The following is a 25,768-nucleotide window of genomic DNA, read 5'->3' as shown; positions in this document are numbered from 1 at the left end:
GTCGAAGCACTAAACTGGATAACTGAGGTAAAGTATATATATTTGTTCCTTAGGAAATAGGTAGGCTTGGGGCTGCCTCTCTGTAGTGGATTTTCTGTGAACACTGTTCCTGTGTCTGGTAGTTTTTGCCTTGGTGCTCTGCCCATCTTCCTACCCCCCTCACCCGCTGACACTGAAATGATCAAAACTTAGGTCATCATTCCCTCTTACTTTTTCCTCCCCAGACCAATGGCATATTCAATGGAAAATCAGTGGCCTCCTCCCCTCCCCCCCGTCACATTTACTACTAATGCAGTTTATAAGGTGTTTTGAAAGTGCGTACGGCAATCCAAGAATGGAGATTTTAGTTCTGAATGCATGGATATACTGCTAAGGAGTCACTTTAGTAGAGAGCAGATTTTAGACACATAACCACAGGCCAGAGGAAGGAGAGACACTTTGTCCCCACAACCTATTTTGTTATGAGAATGCTGGTTTATGAATTTTTTTTTTTTAAAAAGCAACAGCGTGTTTATATCTATTCCTTCATGCCCAGACCCCAGAAATAGACAAGCAGCCCCCAGCTTCGGGCCGCTGCCATAACAACCCTTCCACCGACAGTATGACCGGGCTGTTGAGTGACTCGTGCTATCCATCAGGAGGGAACCCCCAGTTCCCCCACTGTCCAGAAGCCTCCCGGCTTTCTAGGCACTGGACCTCAGGGTACCTCAAGGCTTTGGCTCCTTAGAGATGCAGACGATGTCCAAGTGCATTTTGGTCCTGTCCCAAACCAGAGCTCCCTCCTTGGCTCCCCTGATGATGTTGCGTGCCTTCGCATGCCTGTGTGAGGGGGAGGTGGGGAGGAGGAGGAGGATTGGTGGGAGTTCCCAGAGAGGGATCCCCAGCTTCTCCAGACCCCAGACCAGAGACCCCCCCCCCATGGTGGCCGGCGGCGGGTCTGTCCCTAGAAGGAATAGGAACAGAAACTCACCCAGGAGACAAGGTTGGGGGGGGAGGGATATCTCCAGGCAAAGGAGGGAGCCAGGGTTGGGGGTGTGGGTAGGGTTTGGGGGGAAGAAAGTTGAGAGGGGAGAGCAATGTTTTCCTCGTGTTTGGGGGGAAAAAAAACCCAAGAACGGGGGAGAGGAGAAGAGGCCGACCCCCATCCCGCCTCCCAAGGATTGCAGGGATTTGGGGTTGGGGGAGGACTGGCTGCAGCCTCTTGGAGAGATGCAGGAGATGGGGGTGGCACCGGGGGGGGGGGGCAGAGTCTGCTTCAGGAAGGAAGGATCTGGGGGTGGGATGCGGGAAGGGATGCGGGAAGGAGGGTCAAGCCTGGAGCCCTTTAGGGTGGGGGGGTGGTCGGATGCAGGGAGAGGGAGGGAAGCCGGGTTGGGGGGGGAGGGGTCCAGTTGGCACCGGCCGGGGCAGCAGGTGGTTGGGGGCGCCTAGGCAGAGACCCTTCCCCCCCTTCCCTTTGCCCCTCCAGAACCTCGGCCAGCAGCCCCCACCCCCTGGTCGCCGGCCAGCCGGCCCGGGGGGCTACTCACCGGCCCCGGGGGAAGCGCCATGGCCCGGCCGGGGGAGCAAGGACCTGCGGGGCGGTGCGGGAGGGAGGAAGAGGAGCAGGAGGAGGAGGAGGCCCCGAGGATGCTGCTGCTCCGGGTCTCGTTGCCCATCGCCGCCGCCGCTGCTGCTGGTGCCGCTGCTCCAGCCCGGGGGGGAAGGGGCGGGGAGGGATGGGCGGTGCGGGGCGGGGATGCTGGGGTGCGGGGGTCTCTCCTCTCTGAGCTCCCCCCGCACCCTCCTCCTGCGGGGGCTGGGGTCTCCCGGATGCGGGTCGCGGGGCCGTGGGCAGCTCCGTGCAGACCCTCACGCACACCCGGGCATCGCGCACTCTCAATGCACACAGGCACACATGCATCTACACACTCGGACCCTGGTGCGCGTTCACGCGCGGCCCCCCACCCCCCCCCCCCCGGCAGCCCCCCAGGTTTAACCCCCTTGCCCTGGCGTCCCCTTGCCCTGGCACCCCCTTGCCCAGGGCCCTGACACCCCCCCCTTGCCCTGGCACCCCGCTTGCCCTGGTGTCCCTTTGCCCTGGCACCCTCCTTGTCCTGGCACCCCGCTTGCCCTGGTGTCCCCTTGCCCTGGCATCCCCTTGCCTTGGCATCCCCGGGGTCCCTCACACCACCCCCTTGTCCTGGCATCCCCCTTGCCCTGGCACCCCTCCTTGCCCTGGCACCCCACTTGCCCTGGCATCTCTTTGCCCTGGTGACCCCGGGCCCTGGCACCCCCCTTGCCTTGGCACCCCCTTTGCCCTGGCATTCCCTTGCCCTGGCACCCCCTTTGCCCTGGCATTCCCTTGCCCTGGCACCCCCTTTGCCCTGGCACGCCCTGGCACCCCCCTTTCCCTGGCATCCCCCGGCCAGTCCTCGCGGATCCGCAGCCCGGACGTGCCCCCCCTGGTTCACCCCAAGCCCGACCCCCGTCCGAGGAACGCCGGCCAGTGCCAAGGGATAGCAGGAGGGGCAGAGGGGACAGGGGGCATCATCCCTTCCCTGCATTATAGAAATTCCGCTCAGCCTCTGCCCGCCCCATTGCGGAATCTCCCCCAACTGCCCGCACCAAAACAGGGTCGGTTGCAACCGCCCGATGCCCTGGGTGCACCTGCACACACAACCAACCAGGCACACAGCCTCACAGGCACGGGCACACACAGGAGCAGCAGACCCTGCACACGCACTCCCATTCATTCATTCATTCATTCATTCATTCATTCATTCATTCATTCATTCGCATTGACTGGGCGCTCACTCTGAGCAGAGCACTGTACTGAGCGCTTGGGAAAGTCCAATACAGCAATAAAGAGAGACAATCCCTGCCCACAACGAGCTCACAGTCTACCAGAAAAATAATCCTCATAATCATTAATAATAATAATAATGTTGGTATTTGTTAAGCGCTTACTATGTGCCGAGCACTGTTCGAAGCGCTGGGGTAGACATAGGGGAATCAGGTTGTCCCACGTGGGGCTCACAGTCTTAATCCCCATTTTACAGATGAGGGAACTGAGGCACAGAGAAGTTAAGTGACTCGCCCACAGTCACACAGCCGACAAGTGGCAGAGCTGGGATTCGAACTCATGAGCCCTGACTCCAAAGCCCGTGCTTTTTCCACTGAGCCACGCTGCTTCTCCATTATTATTAGCATAATGCCTTATTATTATTAGAATAATGATAATTATAAATAAATAAATGACACGCGGGGTGGGGGGGACCATACTTGGGACAAGGACCTTGTCCAACCCGATTTGTTGCATCCACACCAGCCTCACACACCTACAGTGACACAAACCTTCAGTGACACAGATACAGGTGCACACAATACCAGATACACACAAATAGACCGTGGCCGCGATAGACACAGCAGCACGCACAGAGAAACAGATGACACACAAATTCACAGAGCAAACACGGACACACAAAAACGCACACACAGGCACCCATTAGGCGGGAAGAGACGCACCCAGGCACACGTTGTACAAAATTAGGTCCACAGATTTAAACAACAGACAGGTTTTTGTGGTACGGTGTAACTCGGTTGTAGTGGACTCTCCCCAGCTCTTGGTACAACGCTCCGCACCGTGAGCGCTTAATATGTACGACTGATTGATGGATTCATTGATTGATTGGTGAAATCCTAGGGAAATGGGAAAGCATCGAATCAGGACAAATTTCGGGGGGGGCATAATTTTGGTATTTCACCATCAACACGTGTTTCCTCTCTGGAGAGCAGGGAGAAAGAGAGAAGGAGAGGGCGGGAGAGACAGAGAGGGAGGGAGAGACAGACAGAGACAGAGAGGGAGGGAGGGACAGAGACAGGGAGGGAGAGACAGAGAGGGAGGGAGAGACAGACAGAGACAGAGAGGGAGGGAGGGACAGAGACAGGGAGGGAGAGACAGAGACAGGAAGGGAGAGAGAGACAGAGAGGGAGGGAGAGACAGAGACAGTGAGGGAGAGACAGAGACAGTGAGGGAGAGAGAAAGAGAGGGAGGGAGAGACAGAGACAGTGAGGGAGAGACAGAGACAGTGAGGGAGAGAGAAAGAGAGGGAGGGAGAGGCAGAGAGGGAGAGAGACAGAAAGAGAGGGAGAGAGAGGGAGGGAGGGAGACACACAGAGAGAGAAAGAGACAGAGAGTGACATAGAGAGAGACAGAGACAGAGAGAGAGGCAGAGACAGAAGAAGCCACCACGCAGGAGATAGATGTTCCAAGTCATAAAAAACATTACAGGATTAAAATCTGAGCAAACAGCTGTGTGACTCTGGGCAAATCACTTAACTTCTCTGTGCCTCAGTTCCCTCATCTGTAAAATGGGGATGAAGACTGTAAACCCCTTGTGGGACAACCTAATCCCTCTGTATCCGCGCCCGCCCCCTCCCCCACCAGCGTTTAGAACAGTGCTTCACACATAGTAAGCGCTTAACAAATACCATCATTATTAGGATGATGATTATTTTAGCTGCATCCCGGATCCAGTGCAACCTCGAGAAATACTATCGGGACCAGAGATTTTATCCCTTATAAAGCACGTGGAGAGGGGAGTCGACAAAGCCAAAAGGACTTTCTCTTTTAAAAAAACAAAGCGCCTCAGTAATTCTGCACACATCCCCACCAAGCTTGTAGGTATCACCCAAAAACAGGCAGGCGAATGGACCAAAAGCTCTAAATTCCCTTTTCCCAGCGCACCACGGAGACACCTTTAGAAAGACAAAGTCCAGAGGCTTATAAAGACGATGACACCTCACCCGTTTGCACGGAAAAAAACAGAAAATGAAAATAGAAATAAAAGTGGGAAGGGGAAAAGACATTATTACCTGATGCTCCCGCAAAGCTGACCCGATTCATCTCCCTGGTGAGTAGGCACCGGCTCTGTCTGCATGATGCTTGCTAATCTTCCGTGCACTTTTCGCTGACTGAAAGGCAACAGTAACTTCTCCAGTACGCAAAAAAGCACAGGAAACTGGCTACACCACAAGAAATTGCCACATCTTGCAGTGGCAGAGAAGTTGATTCACCTTCTCAGAGGCTCACCTGCCCCCCTATTTATACTAAGAGCTTCTGGGAGTGAGATTAAAGAAGTGTCCGGTAGCCTCTACAGCGAAGTTCGTTTTTGAGTTTTACTTCTGTCAGCATTCAGAATCCAGGACCGGAACCTTGAATGAGCACCACTTGCGAGTGTCCTGTAAAATTCTGCAATTATCCCAGGGGGGCAGTGACAGAAAACGGAGGGCTGGAGCTCGCCCTTCTGCAGATCGTAGCTGCAGTTTGGACACGATGGTTATTTTTGAAGGGTAAGGAGGCTCTCTTCGGAATTCACCGAATTTCCACGGCTGAGATAGGTAGACAGAAGGAGAAAGATGAGAGACAGACAAAAAGAGACAGACAGAGACCCAGAAATTACAGAGACAGGGCGATTCAGGGACAGAGACAGAGTGTTACAGGGACAGAGAGGCAGAGAGAGATGGAGGGCTACAGAGAGATGCACAAAATCTGTCCCCCTGCAGGACTGTAAAATACTTGAGGGCAGAGATCACGTCTACTAATTCTGTTGTATTCCCCCAAGTGCTTAGGAGTGCTCCTGACAGAGTAAGTGCTCAGTATGTGCTGCTGATTGCTAGGGAGAGTTTTTATACTTGGTCTCTGTCCCCAAGAGATTTACAATCCAAATGCGGGGAGAGACAGATTCAAAGAATAATAACTGTGAGTCACGAACAATAAGTAGCAACCCAAGCATTTAGGACATGGCTCTACCCAGAGTAGATGCTCAAAACATGCTATTAATTGATTTATTATTTTAATTAATTTAATTTCTTGATTAATCAAGAAGCAGCATGTCTAGTGGATAGGATACAGGCCTGGGATCAGAGGAACCTGAGTTAAAAATAATAATAGAATAATAATAATAATAATAATAATGTTGGTATTTGTTAAGCGCTTACTATGTGCCGAGCACTGTTCTAAGCGCTGGGGTAGACATAGGGGAATCAGGTTGTCCCACGTGAGGCTCACAGTCTTAATCCCCATTTTACAGATGAGGGAACTGAGGCACAGGGAAGTCAAGTGATTTGCCCAGAGTCACACAGCTGAGTGGCAGAGCCAGGATTAGAACTCATGACTTCTGACTCCAAGCACATGGCTCTTTCCACTGAGCCAAGCTACTTCTCAAATCCCAGCTCCATTCATTACATGTCTGTGTGTGACCTTGGGCAAGTCATTTAACTTCTCTGGGACTCAGTTACTTATCTGTAAAATGGGGATGAAGGCTGTGAGCCCCATGTGGGACAGGGACTATGTCTGACCTGATTATCTTGTGTATCTTGTGCCTGGCACATAGTAAACTCTTAAGGCCTTCCCGGACCAAGCCCTCATTTCCTCTTCCACTTCCTTCTGCATTCTCTTGCACCTGGATTTGTCGCTTTATTCATCCCTCACTCGGCCCCACAGAAGGTAATTTTGTTTTGTTATTTGTTTCCCCCTTCTAGACTGTGAGCCCATTGCTGGATTTCTCTCTATTTGTTGCCAAATTGTACTTTCCAAGCGCTTAGTACAGTGCTCTGCACACAGTATGTGCTCAATAAATGCAATTGAATGAATGAATGAATATCCACAATGTATTTATTTATATTAATGTCCATCTCGCCCTCTAGATTGTAAATTCATTGTGAGCAGGGAACATATTAGCCAACTCTGCTATAGTGTACTCTCCCAAGTGCTTAGTACAGTGCTCTGCACACACTAAGTGCTGAGTAATTACCATTGATTTAACAAATACCATTAAAAAAACTCTGCATGTGTTAGTATTAAAAAAAATAACTCAGAATCCCCAACAATGGGCCCGATCCAGGAATGTTGCTGCTACCCCGTCATCCTGAATGACAGAAAATTTCAATTTTTTTCATCCCCTCCCTCCCTTGCCTGTCCTGTGTGTTCTCCAGGTGACAGGTTGGATGGTACTCTTTCTTGGACAGATTTGTACCCTGGACCCAGTGTCCACTGAGACTTTGGGTAGGAGTAGTTTATTATTATTATTATTAACAAACAACAAATGTTATTAATTATTATTACTATTATTATAATGACATGATAATTATATAATAATAATAGTAATAATAATAAATAACATTTGTTAAACTCTTACTATACTCCATGCACTTAATAAGCACTGAGATACCTTTTGTTTGATGGTATTTGTTAAGCGCTTACTATGTTCCAGGCACAGTACTAAGCACTGGGGTAGATAGAAGATAGGTTGAACATAGTCCACATCCCATATGGGGCTCATCTTAATCCCCATTTTACAGATGAGATAACTGAGGCCCAGGAAAGTTCAGTGACTTGTCCAAGGCCAAACAGCAGACAAGGGGAGGCGTTGAGATTAGAATCCAGGTCCTTCTGACTCCCAGGCCCGAGCTCTATCCACTAGACCATGCTGCTTCTCAGATTAGATACAAGATAATCTTATCAGGGATAGTGTCTCTTCCACAGGGGGCTCACAGTCTAAGAAGGAGGGAGAACATTGTACAGAAGAGAAAACTGTATACTGGCTATACAATGGATTCTTATTAGCACAGACTGCCCCAGTCAGAGTGGGTACAGTGTGGAGGTGACTCCATAGGTAGAGAAGGAGTATGGAAAATGTTAAAGGTCAAAATGCTCAACACACTCGCCAGGATACCAGGGATGGGAGAACCAGAATTTCCCAGAAGCCCTCTTTATTATGTTGGGTCAGAGGAGGAACCATAAAAAGAGAAATGTCTTCGTCTGCTCACTGTCTTCCTATCAATCCACTGAAAGAATTGATTCAATGAATTAATTTATCAATCAAACAATGGTATTTTCTGAGCCTTTACTGTGAGCAGAGCACTGTACTAAGCTCTTGGAAAAGTACAAGATAAGAGTTGGTAGACACAATCCCTGCCCTCAAGGAGCTTACAATCTTCCTGTTGACTGGCTTCAATTTGAACCCTATTGATGAGGGAGACTCACAACAAAGGTATAGAATATTAGCCATCACAAAGGATTTGACAGTGGATGTCATGTCACATGTAGTAAATGAAAAAGTAGAAAAAGCCCCCCCAAAAATTGTAAATATGTGAAGCTCAGAATGGCTCATTCCATGTCAGCCAAGAGGCTTGGGGAAGGAGACCACTTCCTCAAAAATCCTGTCCCCTTTAAATCCCATCCCCTTTCCTGGGCTAAACCAGTGTACAGAGATTAGAAATCAAAAGAAAAAGAACAAAATGAAGTTTATCCTGCTTAAATACAATATGAGGACTAGAGCCCATTTCAATTTCCCATTGCTACTACAGTGGCAGACTATTTACAAAAGACTGCTGGACCAGAATATCGCCTAGCTCCTTTGGTTTAAATTGATATCTTGGATTATTGATTAATTTATTGTTTGCTGTGTCAATGTTATTGTTTTACATTGTGAGTCCTTACATGATTTCCTGTGAGGAACTATCCAGTATGTAGCTTGTTTCCCATAACACTTTAGTTCCTGAAATCCATTATAAATCCTAACAGGGTTAGAGTATTTCCTAAATAGGAAGTAAGTGTCCAAGTAAGTAAGGAAGGAAGTAAGTGTTTGTACTAGGTTGATGTAGACCGAAAGTGCATAGGAGGATGAGTCCTGAGCACATATTCAAATGCACACACACATGACCTTGAATTCAAATTCTTTTTATTAAATGTGAGCCAAAAGCCATTTTCAATGCACACAAGAGGAACTTGGGAGTTTTTAAGATGTGGGGTTAATTTGAGAATGAAGGTTTCATTCGTTGCTTTGACTAATCACAAGAGTTCAAGGGAAATTTTAAGGTACTTTAATTTTACAGGTGAGGTAACTGAGACATAGAGAAGTTGCAACTTTTGCAAGTCAGTGCTCTTTCCACTATGTCACACTGCTTTCTTAATTTCAAACCCATTTTATACATTAGGAAACTGAGGCCCTGAGAAGCTTAGTGGTTTGCCTGTCACAAGTGAGGCCAGTGGTGGAGCTGGGTCTAGAAGGCAATAGTTGATAGAGCCTGGGTCTGGGAGTCTGAAGGAATTGGGTTCTCATCCCAGCTCTGCCACTTGTCAGCTGTGTGACTTTGGGTAAGTCACTTGTCTTCTCTGTGCCTGTTTCCTCATCTGTAAAATAGGGATTAAGACTGTGAGCCCCATGTGGGATAGGAACTGTGTCCAACCTGATTAACTTGTATCTACCCTAGTGCTTAGAACAGTGCTTGACACTCACTAAGCACTTAAAAAATGCCATTATTATTGTTATTACTATTCTCTAAGGCCTGAGCCCTCCACTCCGACATGTTTTCTCCCAACAACCCTTTAGAAATTTGGCCAGCAGCTCTCAAACTTGCTTTTACACTGCAAGAAGGCAAATGAAGTTGGAGTTCTGTTTACCTCCTGCACCAAGACTATCAGAAAGAGCCTGGGATTCAGAGATAGAACCTGTCACATGAAGAAAAGATGCCTTTCTGCTCTCCCTACCCCTTAAATTGTGAGTTCCACGGGGAAAGAAAGAACTATGCCTGAGGTGAAAATCTTGTATCTCCTTAGTGCACGGAAAACTGTTAAATAATGACTGTAGTCATTGTTATTAGTAAATATGACAATTATTAAATATACAAAATTTAGGGCCTCAGCTCTGATGTCTCCTTAAAAGCACTTTAGTAACACAATCTTGTTACCACAGAGAAGCAGCGTGGCGCAGTGGAAAGAGCACGGGCTTTGGAGTCAGGGCTCATGAGTTCGAATCCCAGCTCTGCCACTTGTCAGCTGTGTGACTGTGGGCAAGTCACTACACTTCTCTGTGCCTCAGTTCCCTCATCTGTAAAATGGGGATTAAGACTGTGAGCCCCACGTGGGACAACCTGATTCCCCTGTGTTTACCCCAGCGCTTAGAACAGTGCTCGGCACATAGTAAGCGCTTAACAAATACCAACATTATTAACTGTTCTCTTACAGGATGTGAGAAAATGAAAATGAAATCAGCATGCTTTACTCATTCATTCAATCATATTTATTGAGTGCTTACTTTGTGCAGAGCACTGTAGTAAGCACTTGGAAAGTACAGTCTGGCAACAAATAGAGACAATCTCTACCCAACAATGGGCTCACAGTCTAGAAGGGGGAGACAGGCAATAAAACAAAACAAGTACACAGGCATCAATACCATCAAAATAGATAAATAGAACCACAGATAAATGCACATCATTAATAAAATAGATAGACCAATAAATATGTACAATTATATACAAGTGCTGTGGGGAGGGGAAGGGGGTTGAGCAGAGGGAGAGAGTAAGGGCACTGGGGAGGAGAGGAGGAGCAGAGGGAAAGGGAGGGCTCAGTCTGGGAAGGCCTCCTAGAGGAGGTGAGCTCTCAGTAGGGCTTTGAAGAGGGGAAGAAAGGTAGTTTGGCGGATGTGAGGAGGGAGGACATTCCAGGTCAGAGGTGGGACGTGGGCCAGGGGTCGATGGCGGGACAGGCGGGAATGAGGCCCAGTGGGGAGGTTAGCGGCAGAGGAGCAGAGTGTGCGGGGTGGGCTGTAGGAGGAGAGAAGGGAGGTGAGGTAGGAGGGGGCAAGGTGTTGGAGATCTTTGAAGCCAAGAGTGAGGAGTTTTTGCTTCATGCAAAGGTTAATAGGCAACACTGGAGATTTTTGAGGCGGGGAGTGACATGCCCAGAGTGTTTCTGTAGAAAGATAACTGGGCAGCAGAGTCAGGTATAGACTGAAGCGGGGAGAGACAGGAGGATGGGAGATCAGAAAGGATGCTGCTACAGTAATCCAGTCGGGATATGATGAGAGATTGTACCAACAAGGTAGTGGTTTGGATAGAGAGGAAAGGCCGGATCTTGGCGATGCTGTGAAGGTGAGATCAGCAGATTTTGGTGATGAATTGGATGTGTGGGGTGAATGAGAGAGCAGAGTCAAGGATGACACTGAGGTTGTGGGCTTGTGAGATGGGAAGGATCATAGTGCTATCCACAGTGATAGGAAAGTCAGGGTGAGGACAGGGTTTGGGAAGGAAGACAAGGAGCTCAGTCTTGGACATGTTGAGTTTAAGGTGGCGGTTGGACATCCAGAAGGAGATGTCCAATCCAATCAGGTCTACAAATTAGGGGGAAAAACAAAATGTTTGCACCCAATGTGCCACCAGATGTATTTTGTAGTTACCTTTACAATCAATTAATCAATGGTATTTACTGAGGGCTTACTGTGCAGAGCACTGTACTAAGCACTTGGGAGAGTACAACAGAATTAGCAAAGTTCCCTGCCTATAACCAGACTCAGGGACAGAAGAACTGACATAAGAAATATCTTTCTGTCTTTGTATCCTCTACAATGTGGTCACAGATCTCACCATCTTGATAAGCAATTAGTGAGTTACTTTTTTCTAACTAAACTTCCTGATTTTGATATCTCCATTTGCTAGTTTCATTGAGAGTCATGTGCAGGAGGAAAGGGTATAATATATCCAAAATCCACATTAACTGAGTACTTCCAATAATAATAACTGTGATATTTGTTAAGTGCTTACTATGTTCTAAACACTATCATACTTATTCACTGGAATCTAAGCAATTTATGATTTTGCTGCCAACAGAGATAGAGAAAGAGGATGCAGCATTGGATGTGATGCTATTACTATTCATTCTATCTAGTTGTGCAACTCATTTGTGTCCTTGACCCCACGTTATTCTCACAACAAGAGGCTTCTAAGCAGCGTGGCTCAGTGGAAAGAGCCCGGGCTTAGGAGTCAGAGGTCATGGGTTCTAATCCCGGCTCCGCCGCTTGTCAGCTGTGTGACTTTGGGCAAGTCACTTCACTTCTCTGTGCCTCAGTTACCCCGTCTGGAAAATGGGGATTAAGACTGTGAGCCCTGCATGGGACCTGATTACCCTGTATCTACCCCAGCACTTAGAACAGTGCTCAGCACTTTGTAAGGGCTTAACAAATACCAACATTATTATTATTATTGTTATTATTTGGAGTTGAACTGACTGTTTATTTTTTTATGATATTTAAGTGCTTACTATGTTCCAGGCACTGTACTAAGCATTGGGATCAATACAAGCTAATCAGGTTGCACTCAGTCCTTGGGGGGTCACAGTCTTAATCCCTATTTTACAGATGAGGTAACTGAGGCACAGAGAAGTGAAGTGACTTGCCCAAGGTTTCACAACAGACAAGTGGCAGAGTAAGGATTAGAACCCAGGTACTTCTGACTCCCAGGCCCATGCTCTATCCACCAGGCCATGCTGCTTCTCCAGATCTCAAAGAGATCATGTCTATCAACATGTTTGTGGTCTCCCAAGTGCTCAATATAGTGATCTTCCCACATTAGGTTTGCGTAAAAAAGCCGTTGTTGATGATGATGATGCTGATGCTGATAAGATAGTGGTGAGAATAGTAATTATCTGGTCTGGAAACCCACACTACAGACTGGGGAATTGCTGTGATTTGTCATATCAGTTAACAGTATTTATTGAGCACTTATTCTGTGCAGAACATGGCTCAGTGGAAAGAGCCTGGGCTTCGGAGTCAGAGGTCATGAGTTTGACTCCCGGCTCTGCCACTTGTCAGCTGTGTGACTGTGGGCAAGTCACTTAACTTCTCTGTGCCTCAGTTACCTCATCTGTAAAATGGGGATTAACTGTGAGCTTCACGTGAGACGACCTGACGACCTTGTATCTCCCCCAGCACTTAGAACAGTGCTCTGCACGTAGTAAGCACTTAATAATAATAATAATGTTGGTATTTGTTAAGCGCTTACTATGTGCCGAGCACTGTTCTAAGCACTGGGGTAGACACAGGGGAATCAGGTTGTCCCACGTGGGGCTCACAGTCTTCATCCCCATTTTATAGATGAGGTAACTGAGGCACCGAGAAGTTAAGTGACTTGCCCAAAGTCACACAGCTGACAAATGGCCGAGCCAGGATTTGAACCCATGACCTCTGACTCCAAAGCCCGTGCTTTTTCCACTGAGCCACGCTGCTTCTCAACAAATACCAACATTATTATTATTATTACTATAAGTGCCTGGGAAAATACAATTGAATAAATAGACACGATCCCTGCCCTCAAGAAGGTTATGTACTTGTTCTTTCTCCTGCACTTCTATTGACAAATCATTTATGTCTGCTCATATCTCCTTTTAGACCCTACTTGAGAAAAGGGACTATGTCTTTCACTTTTGACACACTCCCTCAAATGCTTAGTACAGATTTCTGCGCAAAGTTGCTGTTGTGCCTTCGAGCCATTTCCGATCCATGGTGACTCCGTGGACACATCTTCTTCTCCAGAACGTCCCATCTTCGTCTGTAGTTGTAAATACAATTGAATGAATGATTGCTTAATTGATTGATGGGCTAACTTTTAAACCAAGGAATAATGATAGCAATAAGAGCATTTGTTAAGCCAAACATTGTATTAAATGCTGGAGTATATTCAAGATAATCAGATTGGACACAGCCCCTATACTACATAGGCTCACAGTTTGAGCAGGAGGGAGGTCAGGTATTGAACCCACATTTTACATGTAAAAACACTGAGGCCTAGAGAAGTTGAGTGACTTGATCGAGGTCAAACAGCAGGCAAGTAGCAGAGCCAGAATTAGAACCCAACTCTTCTGACTTCCTGGCCTGACTTCTTTCCAGTTGGCCATGCTGCTTCTCTGAGATTTGTTTCCTGGCCAGACTGGAATTAATTAGTAATAATCCTAGTTATTGAGTGCTTACTGTGTGCAAAGCACTGTACTAAGCACTTGGGAGAGTACACTCTAACATCAGACACATTCCCTGCCCACAACGAGCTCACGGTCTAGAGGGGGAGATAGACATTAATATAAATAAATGAATTACAAGTGTACACAGATATATACATATGTGCCGTGGGGCAGGAAAGGACGATGAATGAAGGATCAAGTATCAGTGGTGCAGAAGGGAGTGGGAGAAGAAGAGAGGAGGGCTAAGTCAGAGAAGACTTCCTGGAGGAGACATGCCTTCAGTAAGAATTTGAAGTGGGGGAGAGCAACTATCTTTCTGATATGGGGGGAGGGCATTCCAGGACAGAAGTAGGATACGGGCGAGGGGTCAGTGACAAGTTAGATGAGATCGAGATGCAGTTTAGAATAGCACCAGAGGGATGAACTCTGTGGGCTGGGTTGTAGGAGAGCAGAGAGGTGAGGTAAGAGGGGCAAGCTGGTTAAGTGCTTTAAAGCCAGTGGTGAGGAGTTTTTGCTTGATTCAGAGGTGGATGGGAACCACTGGAGTTTCTTGAGGAGTGGGGAAATTCTTCTGGTATTCTTCTGCATTCTCTGCTTGTTGCTCCTGTCTTGTTTCTTTTAGGGCATCTCCATTCCTAAAGCCTCTATCCAGCGGGGTCAGGTCCTTCTTCATTCTTCCACCTATCTCTAAATTATCTCAGGGTCTGTTTCCCTGAGATTGCAAGATATTATTGCAAGACACATGCCCTCTAGACTGAAAGCTTGTTGTGGGCGGGGAATGTGTTTGTATATTGCCGTGTTCACCCAAGCAGAGCCCTGCACACAGTAATCACTCAGTGAATATGGTTGATTGATTGACAATTTATTATACTGTACTCTCCCCAGCATCTAGAACAATGCTGTGCACACAGTAAGTGCTCAATGAATATGATTTATTGATTGAATTGCTTAGTACAGTGGTTTGCCCACAAAATGCTCAATAAATATTATTGGTTGATAATCTGTTAGACATTCTATAACCCACTTACAGCTAAGCTTCCTGAACAATTACAAGTATCTGTGAGGTGTATATAGCTCTTAGTCTTGACAAATTGTATCAAAGCATCTCCCCGAGATTAATCTCAAAAGAGAAAAATTATCTATCATGGAGAAGAATTCTGTACATCACCGAACTGAAAGCATTTCAACAAAGAGTTGAATTTCCTTCTGAGTTTAATGATTTATTTTTAGTACAACCCCTGGAGGGGCCCTGGGGGTGTTTTACTGATTCTGGGTTTAGTGCTATGTGCTATGGTTTGAGCTGAGGTTAAGAGAAAGATATCAAGACACAAGAGAATCCTGAGAAGATTTCAGCTTAGCCTCTCTCTCTAAAATGACAGATTCTCCATTCTTATGACTGATTGTTGTCACTTTGCTCATGCATAATAATGGTGCTGTCAAAGGAGATGAGGCAGGAGGATCCTGAGGGAGGCAGTCTAGCCTAGTAGATAGAAGACTATGAGAAGACCCAGGTTCTAAATCCCAGAACTGGGAGACTATATGATCTGGGGTAAGTCATTTAACCTCTCTGAGGTTCAGTTTCCTCATCAGAAAAATCGGGCTAGTAAGACCTGCCTCACAGGGATCAGTCAATCAGTCAACCTATCAGTGGTGTTTATTGAACCCTTACTGTGTGCAGGGCACTATACTAAGCATTTGGGAAATGATCAGTACAATAGAGTTGGTGGGCATGATCTCTGCTCTCAAGAAGTTTAAAATCTAGTGGGTTTACAATCTAGTGAGAGGAGAAATGAGTTAATGTGAAAGAGCTTTGAGAATATGAAAATGCACTCCAAATTTAGGATGGGAGGGGCTGGCGATGTTCTAGGGGTTGCTATGGCTACTGCTTGGGTCTCCATCGGGGAACACCGTTTCAAACACTTTCTGCTAGTTCTGAGAGAATGATCCAGGTGATGGAAAGTATCAGGAAAAGATTAGACTGTAAGCTCCTTATCCATTAATTATTAGCAATCACATCAATTCTCACCCCATGGAGGCTCTCTGGCATTTTTTAATTGGGGAAGGGGAAGTAGTTGGGGGGATGAAGAGTAGGGGCTCATATCCTTTTCAGCTTAACAGGGCCAGGACCACAGGCCTTCAGAAATTCAGAGCTAAGCAATTGTGCCTTCTAGAGGAGACAGTGGAGCAGAGGGTATTGGTAGAACTCAGGTCCTCTGACTCCCAGGCTAGTGCTCCTTCCATTAGGCCACAATGCCATTCAATGATTAAATAAACCTCTGCATTGGGCAACAGATACCAAATTGAGGCTGTCTACTATAATTTGTTGATTTAAGAAAAAAATCAAAGGGCATATTGAAATTCAGGCTTGGAGCATACGAAGGATTATATTTCTCCTCACTAGCAAACCCCAGCTTGCATTTTATGGTCATCTAAGTTATGTATAAAACACAATTACCAGAAAGCTTCCTGGGACAGAAGCTCGCAGGCATGGATGAGTACAATTATAACCTTTTGTGAAATCACACCTGTTCACAAGTAAAATATCCAAAGCAAGTAATAAATCCTAAATTCGTTCAAACTCTTGAAAAGTAATGATGCAGCTAGGAAAGATTAATCAAAGTAAGAATCTTTATCACCAAAACTGTATTAGTCTCTTTTAGCATATGACTTTTAGAGAAGCAAGTATAGCCTAGTGGATAAGGCATGGGCCCTGGAGTCTGAAGGATCTGGGCTCCAGTCTCAGCTATGCCACTTGTCTGCTGTGTAACCTTGGGCAAGTCACTTCAGTTCTTTGGGCCTAAGTTACCTCATCTGTAAAATGGGGACTAATCCCATCCTGATTAGCTTGTATCTGTCTCAGTGCTTACTATAGTTCCTGGGACATAGTAAGCACTTAACAAATATAATTTAAAAAATCCAGTTTGTAGAAGTTTCTATGCTTTCCACTGAAATGTAGAGAGTGAAGGTGACTGATCAATCATTCAGTTAATTGTACTTATTGCTTGATGTTCTACAGAAAAGGCCAATTTTAGAGTTGTCTTCTGTTTCTCCATTTTCTGCAAACATTTAGAGTTAAGAGTTAAGTTATGAGTTTGATTTTAAAGGAAAAAATTAGGATTGTAGATTTTAATAATAATAATAATAACAATGGTATTTGTTAAGCACTTACTATGTGCCAAGCACTGTTCTAAGCACTGGGATAGGTACAAGGTAGTCAGGTTGTCCCTCCTGGGGCTCACAATCTTAATCCCCATTTTACAGCTGAGATAACTGAGTCCCAGCGAAGTGAATTGACTTGCCCAAGGTCACACAGCAGATAAGTGGCTGGGATTAGTACCCATAACCTTCTGGCTCCCAGTCCTGTGTTCTATCCATAGTGCCATGCATCTCACATGCAACTGAAATAAATGGTACATATTTAGAAGCAGATAAGTACCATCCCCCCAAAAAACCCCAGTGAAGTTTTTAAAGAACACTGAATTCTCTCACACCTTGAGGTGGAGTTGAGCAGTACAACCATCAGGGCAGATTGTTAATCTGGATGGTGCAGTCTAAGGACTCAGGTTTTGCAATGGCAAATTTGAGGAGTCAAAATGGCTTAGTGGAAAGCTCATGGAAGCAAGAGAGAGCTGACACAGGTTCTAGTCTCAGTTGCAGTGTTTTCAGATCTGTCTGAGTATCTTTCCAAGGATCCTGAACAGCTCAGGACTGCAGAAAACAGTTGCACATGAGGGGCTTGGTGGGACAGAATCAAGTAATTGGCTGCACTATCCTCCACTCTGAAGGATTCCTCTGGGTGATCTAGACCTGTCAATTGATCAGTGGTATTTACTGAGTGCTTACTTTGTGCAGATTTGCTTTGAAGAGTTTAGCAAAAGTCATGAAATGTGCTGATGTAACAATTGCCACAAAAATACAAATTGTCAATTCTATGGTGTTTCCAGGGACAATGTATGAATCTGAAAGCTGGGCAGTGAAAAAACAGGGTAGAAAGAGCATCAATTTTTTTGAAATGTGGTGTTGGAGAAGGCTTTTGTGAATGCCCCGGACTGCCTGAAAAACAAACAAATGGGATTTGGCGCAAATTAAGCCAAAGTGGTCTTTGGAAGACCAAATGACTCAACTTAGATGAGCACACTTTGGACACATCATCAGGAGGATTAATTCTCCAGAGAAGACACTAATGCTAGGAAAAGCCCAGGGAAAATGCAGAAGAGGCAGACCAGTAGCTAGATGGATAAAACCATAACAACAATAATGGAAGAACCATTAGCAAAATTACGGATTATAGCAGATGACTGTGTTCTGGAGAAAATATATCCATAAAGTCACTGTGAATCAGAAATGACTCGATGGCACTTGATAATAATAATAATAATTACTTTGCACAGAACATTGTAGCAGCTCTTGGGAGGGTCTATACAGCTTATCGACACAATCTCTGCCCTCAAGGAGTTTATATTTTAGCATCAGTGGGACATGGTAATGGGATTTTGTTCAATCAATCCATCAGTGGTGTTCAGTCTGAGGAATTCAGACTAACTTCTAACTTCTAACTCTAACTTTGTAATATCTTGGGCTGGGCTTTTCAGGGCTCCGATTCTTCCACCCCCATAGGGACCTCAACTGAGTTTTCTAAATGGATTCTTGAAATGAATGCTTTTCTACAATAATACACTACCACAGAGCCCAGAGGAGTTCTAAGTAAGTGTGTAATGATGATCTGACCATAGACTAACATCTAATGTCTCCGTTAAGTGATGGGTTTGATGGAAGTAAATGTGGCAGTTTAAGAAGGGCTTGAAGAGGTTTTTCAGAAGTTTGGAAAATGAAGTCTATTCAGCCCATGATGCCCAACATATCCAGAGATAGGCAATTAGCACAGTTCAGTAAAAATTAGAACTAGAGCTCACTGATATTCGGCAGATGCTCTTTGCCCACCGGTCATCAATCAAGGCTATCTGAGGTCTCAGGGCATAACTGAGAATTGCTGCCCTAGTAATTACGGGCTCAATCTCAATTTATTTGTGTTTCTGGAATCATCTTTACTGTATTGCAGGTTTGTTAACTGCAGCAATAAGATTAACAGAAGAGAAGCATACAGAGGAAAAGTTCAGTATTTCACCACCAGTGATATTTGCTGAGCACCTCCTGAGAGTGAAGAATTGTGCAGAAGTCTTGGGAGAACACAGAAACAATCAATCTTTAATACTGTGTGCATGTTCCTTGCCCACAAGAAGTTTACAAACTAGAGGGGGAGACAGACATTAAAACAAATTGGTAACATAAGTGCTGAGGGGCTGAGAGTGGAGTGAATATCAAATGTCCCAAGGGAACAGATTCAAATGCATAGATAACACTTCCAAGCGCTTAGTACAGTGCTCTGCACATAGTAAGCGCTCAATAAATACTACTGAATGAATAACATAGAAGGAATCGGGAGTTGGGGAAATGAGGACTTAGTTGGGGACAGCTTCTTTTAGGACATATGATTTTGATAAGGCTTTGAGTATGAGGAGAGTGATGGTCTGTTGAATATGAAAGAGGAAGGAGTTCCAGGCCAGGGATGGGATGTGGTTGAGTGGTTGGCAGTGAGATAGCCAAGTTTGAGATACGATAAGTTGATGTGAGAGGAGCAAAGTTTGAGGGCTGAGTTGTAGCAGGAAATCAGTGAGATAAGATAGGAGGGGGAAAGTGATTGAGTACTTTAAAGCAAGTGGTAAGGAATTTCTGCTTGATGTGGAGGTGAATGGGCAACCACTGGAAGTTTGTAAGGTGTGACGGAACAAGGACTGAAGGTTTTTTTTTTAGAAAAATGATCTGTGATCTGGGCTGCTCTCCAGGACCTTACAATCTAATAGAGTGGACAAACTGACCAAAAAAAAAAAAAAATGACAGGTAGTAGAAACGTTTAAACACCAATGTTTTATAAAGAGTTATAAATCCTGTCAGGTAATCCCAGTAGAGTTTGCCCCTTACAACAAAATATGCATTGCACGTTTTCCTCATCAGATTTTCTTAAACTTTTTGTAAGAGTGCCTTAAGTTCAGAAAAATCCTTTTAAAATGAAGTCTTTTTTTCACAATGCAATTAGCGTTAAACAGATTTGTTCTCTCTGGAAATTTCAACTGATACAACATTACATTGAAAAAAATTGGTCTTTGGTTCTACTCAGTTCATTGTGGTGGACTTCGTTCTAAGCACAGCTCAAAGAGTGAAATCTTATTGATTCTATCATCCAACCGTGAAAAGAAAAGAACATATCTGTCAGTGTTGTCCCTTCATTCATTCAGTTTATTCAGTCATATTTATTGAGCACTTACTGTATCAAGAGCACTGTACTAAGCGCTTGGAAAGTACAATTCAGCCACAAATAGAGACAATCCCTACCCAACGGTCTCACAGTCTAGAAGGAAGGGAGACAGACAACAAAACAAAACAAGTAGACAGGCTCTTAATACAATCTGACTCTTAATATAATAACCCCGCCTGTGAGCCCAAGCCAGAAGAAACAGGCTCCTCCACATGGACCTAAATCTTAGCGAGACACCCCTGGCCCCACCGTTAAAGCTATTAGCTGGTCTTCCAGTTGGGCTCGCTATGACTGCTGCCCTGAATTGTGCTCGCCGCCGATGAATTGGAAAGCTGCCTTGGTCATCTAGAAATCAGAGATCTACCGTTATTCCAAGTCGGCTCCATTAACCCAGGCCACCATTGGACTGGCTGCTGTTCTAGCCCTTGGGTACAATTGCTTGTATTTTCAATAGCGGCAAATGCTGCCACTGCTTTGAACAAAGAATAACCTCTTTAAGTGCCAAACAGCAGGATGCATAAAAATAGAAATATGGGCATCTCTTCTGGACCTCAGGGAGCTGTTTAAGACTAGATAGCAGCTACCACACAAGACCACGTTCTGGAGGGTCACAGCCCTGAAGTGAATTGTGCTACAAAAGACCACATCTGCAATGCAGTGATTATCATACCAGCTTCGCACCCCAAAATAGCCTATGCCGAATTTGGTGCTGTGGCCATTTTCTTGCTTAGTGGGCATTGATACAACCAGAGCAGTGATAGAGCCTCATGTCTGTCCAGGGGAACAGATGGGGACTGTGGCTTTCTGCTTTGCTCCAGAATCCTAATGTGTGGGAGAATGAATTGCAATCATCTTCCTGCGGGCTGCACCAAATGACCAAACTCTTTGCTTCCCAGTTTTTTGATTGCATGCTTCGGCTTGGTCAAGCTCTCTGCTGGTGTTGGGTTAAAGAAACACTTGGAAATGCAAAGTCCAGTGAAAGCTCTTTCGATCAACATCGGGGTTGCCTCTTCTTTGTATGTGTGGCTTTCCCTGATGAACTGTATAGGTGCTCTCTTTCAGGACAGCACAGCAACACCATTGTTACTATACACACTCTCTCTCACACTCACACTCACACACACACACTCATGCACACACATTCATATATATAAATATATATATATAATATATATACACATACCTTTCTGCTCATTCTTACGAAGTGACTACATGACTGCATCCCATGTATCATCATAATATCCCTTGGAGAAAAAGCCACTGGTTGGTGTTTACTCTCATGTTTTGTAAATTAAGCAGAAAGAGCATCAGACCATAACATAAGACCATCTGCAGTGTCACCCTGGGACAGACCAATGAGTCACTTGGCCAGGTATTTTGTCTGCAATGGTAACAGCTAATGCTTGGGTGGAGGAGGTGAAAGCAAACTAGAAATAAAAACATGTCTGTAGAAAGACATCCAAACGGGAGGGTGCTGCATTTTTTTCAAATGGTATTTGTTAAGCGTTTATTACGTGTCAAACACTCTTCTAAACTCTGGAGTAGATATAAGATAATCAGGTTAGACACAGTCCCTGTCCTGTATGGGGCTCACAGTCTAAGTAGGATTAGAACATGAGCACTTTGGGAAGCAGCATGGCCTAGTGTATAGAGCATGAGCCTGGGAGTCTAATTCCTGTGACTGCTGTGTGACCCTGTGTGACCCTGGGTAAGTCATTTCACTTCTCTGTGCCTCAGTTCTCTCATCTCTAAAATGGGGATTAAGCTGTGAGCCCCACGTAGCCTATGAACTGTGTCCAACCTTTTATCTACCCCAGTGCTCAATAGAATGGCTGGCACCTAGTAAGTGCTTAACAAATACCATAAAAACAAATAAAAAAACTAGTGGTTTAATCTCCACTTTTACAGTTGAGGAGATTGCAGCACAGAGAGTTAAGTGATTTGTCCATGGTCACCCAGCAGACATGAGGCAGAAAAGGGATTAGAACCCAGGTCCTCTGACTCCCAAGACTGTGCTTTTTTCGCTAGGCCATGCTACGTCTCAGACTGCATTTCCTTCTCTCTCTCTTGCTCTCTCTCTCTTGCTCTCTCTCTCTCTCTCTCTCTCTCTCTCTCACAAACACCCCCCCCCACCCCAGGGCTTGCAGTGTGAACCCCGTTTAACTAGGTTGATTTCTATTGAAGCATGACCTGGCTCTCTGCCCGCACCATGAATTTGCTCCTTCCAAAATGTCCTGGGATCCAAGGGAGGCTTCATACTCTGATCGGACTTCTGGAGCTTTCCTGACCAACCCCTCTGATTACACCATGAACCTGCACAAGAAGGGAGGACCAGAGCCAGTGCCCTGGGAACTCCTTGACTCAGACAAAGCCCCTCTGATGCCTTCAAAGGTAAGCTTCTTCAGGGCAAGAAATATAGGCACCCATTCATTCATTCATTCATTCATTCATTCATTCAGTTGTATTTATTGAGCACTTACTGTGTGCAAAGCACGTAGTAAGCACATGGGAGCATATAATATGCCAATAAATAGACATTCCCTGCCCACAGTGAGCTAACAGTATTCTGCCACCATCGGCACCCGGAACAGTCTTCACGGTAAGTGCTCAGGAAGTACTGTTCATTACTTGAGTGATCCTACCCCACTGCAAACATTACACAGGGGCAATTCTTGTAGCTCAGAAACTTTGGATGAAAAGTTTTATTCTTTCAAGACTATATGAGAATAGGAGGCTTCATATCTAAAAAAGTGGAATTTTACATTGGTTGTGGCAATATGTTTGACTCACTGATTATTTCTGTGTGCTGGCACCTATTCTCCCAAACCAGGAGAGAGCAAATTTCCATAACAATTTGCTGCAGTGAACAGAATTGAATTCCATTTTTCTTTTCCACGTGCATTGGAAACTCAGTTAGCTCAGGGTGTTACAAAATATGAAGAAACTACATTCTCTTTCATTGGCATTCTAGACATCAAAACTCTAAACGATTATTTAGTTCCCATATTGCCAATTTTTATGAAGCTAGAATTGTAAATCAATTAGCACAAAATCTTCTCAGGACCAATTAGTCCATAAGCAAACTAACGGACCAGGCTGTGTTTCCTCTTTGCTTGGCACAGAGAGCAAAGAAATGAAACTAGGACATCTGGTAAATAGGCACACACAAAACACACTGGCATGCCTAAATTTCTTTGTTGTTGACGAAAGAGATGACTTCAGTCGCATGCACATTTTACTAAACATTTAAGTGAACAAAGGAATGCTACACTGTTGAGATTAAAAGAGCACAATAAAAATGGGAGAAAAACATTTGGGAGGATGTAGCTAGATTCCAAATTGAAATTGTTTCGAAGTTATTAAGTGTGATCGAGTTTTTGAACTGTGTCAGAAACCACAAAAGGTAGAACATTTCAATCTGATGGTTGAGAAGGTGTTTTGCATTTCATACCCATTCTTCAGATGAGGAAACTGAAGCACAGGTAAGGTTAAGCAATTTGGCCACAGACATGCAGCACATTAGTTGGAGAACTGGGATTAGCACCGCCACCTCTTGCCATTGATCCCACAGTTGTTTTTGTCTGTGGTCTCCACATTATAAAATTCTTGGACAGAAAGAATGACTAAAAGGAGCAAAGTAAAATTCACACTTCCTGAGCTGAATACAGGATCACTGTACCATTTAATTGTTTTTTTGGACCGGTTAACTCTTGTAGAAAGTTGCACATTAGTCTGTGTAAACTCCTTGTTGGTAGAGATCGCATCTGCCAACTCTGCTGTGTTGTACATTTTCCAAGTGCTTAGTATAGTACTCTATAACCATTAAGCACTCAATTGATCAAATTGATTGATTGCAAAAACTGTAAGCATTTCTATGGAAGTTAGAGTTTTTTCTTATTCTACATCTACAGTTACCATGCGTGTTTCACCCCAGTGGAGAATATCTGTCCATATCTGTAATTTATTTATTTATATTAATGTCTGTCCCCCCCACCACCCCCAGGCCCCACAGAATGTAAGCTCATTTAGGGCGGGAATGTGCCTGTTATATTGTTGTATTGTACTCTCAGAAGTGCTCAGTACAGTGCTCTGCACACAGTAAGCACTCTGTCTCTTTGTTGCTGAATTAGTACAGTGCTCTGCATACAGTAAGTGCTCAATAAATATGATTGAATAAATGAATGAATAAATATAATAATAATGATGATGGCATTTAAGTACTTACTTTGTGCCAAGCACTGTTCTAAGGGCTGGGGAGGATACAAGGTGATAAGGTTGTTCCACGTGGGGCTCACAGTCTTAATGCCCATTTTACAGATGAGGAAACTGAGGCACAGAGAAGTTAAGTGACTTGCCCAAAGTCACACAGCTGACATGTGGTGGAGCCGGGATTTGAACCCATGATCTCCTACTCCCCAGCCCGTGCTCTTTCCACTGCACCATGCTTCAATACTATTGAATGACTATCTGACTCAATGGAGAGCAGAAAAGAAAGAACGAAATGTGAAAAGGTGTTTAATGGAAATGAATCAGTACCTATATTCCACTCTAAAGTCATTCAGCTTCTCTTACTTCCTCAGGATTTCCTTCTTCTGTCACACTTGGACATTCACATTAGGATGTAAATCTGTCCCAGGTTTATTTCTCTGAATTTATGTAGCACTTTCAAGAGGAGGGGTTCAAAGTCCATGTCCAACATGATTTCCTGATCACTAACAAATGGAAATGAGGGTGAGGTCAAGTACCTCTGGAGCAGGTTCCCCATTGTATTTCCATAGGAGAGGTCTATGTTGGTCTCACTCTCTGGCCAATTCATGTTCCAGACTTAGCAGTCATGGAGGCTGCAGGTTAGCCTTGGGCTTTGGATCACAAGGTGGCTCGAATTATACTTCTCTAGCCACTGCTTCCTGCTGATTTTCATTTTTATTGCATGTATTTGTCTTTATATTTTATGATGGTTTAGTACTGATGTCCCCTCTCAGGGTTGCACCTGGAGAGTTTCCAGTACTCTACCAGTCTCGACTATGGGAGGGAGAGTCAAGCAGACACATACCCATCCTATTCCTAGCTTGGGCAGTGGCTAGCGAGTGGAAGGCAATCAGCTACAAGTCAAAACTCACTAGTGATGGGCAGCAGGGTATGGGAGAGATTCAAGGGTGGAGACTCAAGTTTACTGCATGGAAAGAGGCAGTGGTAAACCACTTCTGTATTTTTACCAAGAAAACTCTGTGGATACACTAGCAGAACAATTGCAGATGGAGGTGGGGTGTTCTGAAAAAGATACCTCCATGGTGTCGCTAAGGGTCAGAGACGACTTGACAGCATAAGACAAGGTAACTACTGATGTGCCTGTCCCCAATCCCTTCTCCCTTATTATTATTACTTTTGTTATTTTTGTATTTGTTAAGTACTTACTCTGTATCAAGCACTGTTCTAAGCTCTGGGATAGATGCACGCACAACAGCTAGGCCATAGTCCCTGCCCGACATGGGGCTTACTTTTTTAGTAGGGGGCAGATTTTGAGCCTCCCAAGGGTCAGATATCATGTCTAATTTCCACCAGTGTATTCTTTCCCAGTGCTTCATTTAGTGCTTTGCATTCAGTAAGTCCTTAATAAATGCCATTATTACATCATTTTAGGATATAAGATGCTTCTTGCGTGTCTTGCTTCTGTTGGGCTT

At 45.0% G+C, this 25,768-nt stretch overlaps 1 protein-coding gene and 1 non-coding gene across 3 annotated transcripts in view; one reads left to right on the top strand and one right to left on the bottom strand.

Annotated features, from left to right (window-relative positions):
* FUT9 (fucosyltransferase 9) overlaps positions 1-5,333 on the bottom strand; it is an 83,435-nt gene extending 78,102 nt beyond the window's left edge. The window contains exon 1 of one of the 2 annotated variants that reach the window (XM_007671834.3): positions 4,858-5,333. The gene's annotated coding sequence lies outside the window, so the exon portion shown is untranslated. Of the gene's footprint in view, positions 1-1,529; positions 1,692-4,857 lie in introns of those variants that run through there. The other variant, XM_029046898.2, reaches the window with a different exon arrangement.
* Positions 5,334-25,059: 19,726 nt separating this feature from the next.
* On the top strand, positions 25,060-25,197 carry LOC114805785. The gene has a single exon (XR_003753808.1). It is a non-coding gene; the product is annotated as a small nucleolar RNA SNORA7 (small nucleolar RNA).
* The last annotated feature ends 571 nt before the right edge of the window (positions 25,198-25,768 follow it).

This window comes from Ornithorhynchus anatinus, chromosome 19, assembly GCF_004115215.2.
Source record: "Ornithorhynchus anatinus isolate Pmale09 chromosome 19, mOrnAna1.pri.v4, whole genome shotgun sequence".
NCBI lineage: Eukaryota > Metazoa > Chordata > Mammalia > Monotremata > Ornithorhynchidae > Ornithorhynchus > Ornithorhynchus anatinus.
Note: the sequence above shows the minus strand (reverse complement) of the source record. Positions and strands in the feature narration are given on the sequence as shown.